At 49.7% G+C, this 3,785-nt stretch overlaps 1 pseudogene; it reads left to right on the top strand.

Annotated features, from left to right (window-relative positions):
- The first annotated feature begins 678 nt into the window (after positions 1-678).
- Positions 679-3,300, top strand: LOC103925522 (annotated as a pseudogene).
- Positions 3,301-3,785: the final 485 nt, after the last annotated feature.

Raw genomic sequence — 3,785 nt, 5'->3', positions numbered from 1 at the left:
GATCCTTCACCAGCAGCTCCCTGCCAGCCCCCTCCAGCAGCGACCCTCCTTCCTCACAGGAGCAGAGCACCAGGATCTTAAAGTCAAAGAATCATGTAGGTTGGGAAGGGAGGTCTGGGGTCCTGTGGTCCAACAACCTACTCAGACCACAGTCCCTTGGAGTGAGATATTTAACACATTTTTAACATCTCTGATTTTTCCAGCACTGACACCTGTTTCAACAAAACCTATTCAGGCTTTTCACAAGTCATTGCCTTTAAAAAAAATGTTTAAAAAGTCCATTTTCATGCCCTTTCCTTTGCCAGCTCACCTAGTCTGTCTGGGCCATCCAAGGATGAGTTGCATGGGTCGCAGGTGCGTGGGGAGGTGGCAGAAGCACACTGGCCCTGTGGCTGCTGAACTGCAGCATTCACAGGGTGGTAGCAGCGTGTCCCTCTGCTCAGCACGAAGCCACTAACGAGGGCGATGCAATCTCCTGGTTGGGCTCATGCCAAGCCAGACCATCACTTTGGGACCTGGCTCTGTTGTCTTGAAAGCATGTGCAGGAGCCCTCCCTGTGTCTCATGCAGCCCCATGAGCTGTTGCCTGACATGCTCCAGTCATGACCCTTTGCTGCTGTTGCTGCTGCTGCACCTTCAGGCTGGGAATCTCCTCTTTTCCAGACAGCTCTTCTGGACCATGATTTCTTACACAGGGTAAGGTAAATTGCCTGTTCTACCCAGTGCCTTGGTCCAGGGCACAAGGAGTCCAGACTCCCCTCAGTCCGAGAGCACAGCAGCATCACCCCACTTTCCCGTCTGCTCTTGCTGTGTCACAGGATGCTTCCAAGCTGGCTGGGGGGTTGTTTCTTCTTGTTTTTATGGAGTTTTGGATGCATGTACGTAACTGATTGATTGCTGCAGCCTGAGAGGTCCCCCCTATGGTTACATACAAGCCAAGATCACCTGGAAGGAGGGCTCTGTGTTGGATGTGGTTCCTGGGTTTCAGCAGCTAACTGCAAGAGCTGAAAAGCAGAGGGGGGACATGAGCCAGCAGGGGATGTTTGACTCCTTTTGCTCTCCAGCCAACAGAGAAGGTAACCAGCAGAGCTGACAAGATACTGTTGTAGCTTTAGCTACGATAGTCTGCTACAAGTTCATAACATCTCTTTTTGTCCTCCTAATATAGAATAGAATATTTCAGTTGGAAGGGACCTACAATTATCATCTAGACCAACTTCTATTCATAGAAGAAAGTCATGCTTTGGGGCACACAAAGCTTTCTGCATGTCTCATAGAGAAGCCAGATGCTCAAGCTGGGGCGTAGAGGCAGAACAAGGCTTGGAGGAGCCCAGTGCACAGCGAGACCCCACAGAGCTGTAAATGAGGAGCCCCAGCACAGAAGAGGCTTCCAGTCCTGAGCATCAACCTGCGGATAAGCACTTGCATGCTGAGTGGCTGGCAGTGCCCTTTCCACTGCAAGGGCAGCTTGGAGACCAGGGATGCCACCAGCTTTACATGTGGACATTTCTCTGTAGGGCTCCTGGTCAGAGAGATTGCTGGAGGGGCTGGCCTCTGACCAAAGGAGCCCTCTTCTCGCAGCCTACTTGCAAGGCACAGGGGGAAAATAACTCTCCCATGAGCCCTCCACCGGAGGACCTTATCCAGCACCCTGGGCAGTCAGCACAGCGATGCCTGTTGCTCTGCCTGGCTCTGCAGCAAGTGCTGGCCCAAGGAGGGGGGATGAAGGAAGGGTCAGCTGTGCTGGCAGGAAAGTCTGCGGGTGCTGCCGGTGCTCCCCAGGCACTCCAAGGGCTGCTCCGTGCCACTGGACCAATGTGTAAAAGGGAACTTTCCACACCCAACTGTAGACCTACTGCCAAGATCATAGTCTTTGTCCAAATGCTTAGAGCAAGAAAACTGCAAGAGCTCTTTGGTGCCAATCACTGAACTAAGGTTTTTGTAAAATAGTGATATGACAGAGGTACATTTTTCAAATCTCCCATATTTAGTATGCGCAGAACTATTTTTATAAGCAGCATACTCTCTCTGAAAACTATATTACAATGCTGCAGCTCACATGATGCAGAGAAGGAGAACGCCAAAATGAGCTCCTTTATAGATGTCTTCTTTGTATGACCTTACCTTAAGATAACTGAACACCCATCTGCTGGGCTCTCCAGGACCTGAAGTTCGTGGCGTCTGGTCCATGTCCCTATTTGACATCTGTGTTCTTTCAGCTTTGGCTTCACATCTGTCACACTTACATGTGTTTACTATGTCCTCTTAGACTTGCTACTTCTACTTCTTTGATGTTTCTTTTTCACTGCAGGCCATGTCTGGTACATCATGTCTCTCAAGAAGTCCACTTCTACACCAGTCACATTTATCCTTACAGGCATCTGAGGGCTGGAAACTGCCAGCATCTGGCTCTCTTTCCTTCACCTTCGTTTGTGTTCTATCACTTCTGAGGAACATCACAATCTTCTTTGTTACCAGGACTGATCCGAGCCTCCATGAGCCCATGTACCAATGCCTGTTCGTGCTGGCCACCACCAGTTTGGGTTTGTGTCTGTCTACAATGCCAACTGCGATGAGTGTGTTCTGGTTTGATGCCAGGCAGGTTAGTCTTGGTATTTGTTTTGCCTAATCTTTTTTAACTCATTCATCCTCATTCTTGGAGTCCTCAGTGCTTCTGACCATGGCCTTTGATCACTATGTGGCCATCTACTAACCTGCTGAGATACTCCTCCATGCTCACCAGTGCCAGGATAGGCAGGATTGGGCTGGCTGCCCTGTGCAGGTGTGCCTTACCAACTGTTCCCCCATTTGTGATATTAAAAGGATTGCCCTTCTGCCAGTCCCATGTGCCCTCCCACGCCTACTGTCTGCATCAAGACCTCATCAAGCTGGTGTGTGCAGACATCAGGTTTAATAACTGGTATGGCTTCACTTTAGCCAGTCTCTTTCTGACATTAGTCCTCATCCTCATCTTTGTGTCATGTATACTGATTGCTAGGGCCATTCTGAGCATCGCATCCCAGAGGGAACACCTCAAGCTTTGAACAACTGCCTGTCCTGTATCCTGGCAGACCTGATCATGTGCATCCCCATGGTTGGCTTGTCCATGGTTCACCAGTATGGCCAGCATGTTTGCCCTCTCATTCATGTCTTCATGGCCAATGTCCACCTGCTGGTCCTTCCCATGCTGAACCCCATCATCTCCAGCATAAAATCTAAACAGATCTGCAGGGGCATCCTTATGGTCCTCTTGCGTGTGTATCCCTGTATGAGGCAGGGACAGGTCACAGCTGTGGGGTGAGACCTGGTATGATGTGCCTGTGTGCCATGGGCCAAGTCAACATCTTAAATGCGCACATCTTCCCACTGCACATCCTCTGGGTGAAAATGCTTCCTATGTTAATGATACCCTATGATTGATTAGGGGCTCTGCTGGCTGAGTCCACGTGCAAGGATCACTGACAACATCTGCTCAAGTGACCACAAAGGCCAGACAGAGCTCAGAGGGGCAGTGACAAGGTGGGGAAAACCAGTCAGGCTCATTCCTTTACATCTACTGCTCCTCAGACCACCAGAGGTGAATGGTTCAGCCACTGCCCCTGTTTGGAAACTAGAGCAATTTATCAGAAGAAACTCTCTCCATAACACTATGCAAATTCCTGGATTATTGCCTAAATGGGTATAGGATTTTTGTGGGGTGCCTGCGGGAGAATTTGAGGATTGACCAAGAGAATTATGGAACTGTACAGGATTTATCACAGGATGTTTAGTGGAAGGCAGACAGCA

The sequence above is a fragment of the Pygoscelis adeliae genome, unplaced genomic scaffold (genome assembly GCF_000699105.1).
Source record: "Pygoscelis adeliae isolate BGI_AS28 unplaced genomic scaffold, ASM69910v1 Scaffold351, whole genome shotgun sequence".
NCBI classification, from domain to species: Eukaryota; Metazoa; Chordata; class Aves; order Sphenisciformes; family Spheniscidae; genus Pygoscelis; species Pygoscelis adeliae.
The sequence above is the reverse complement of the archived record's forward strand: the minus strand, read 5'-3'. Positions and strand labels throughout refer to the sequence as shown.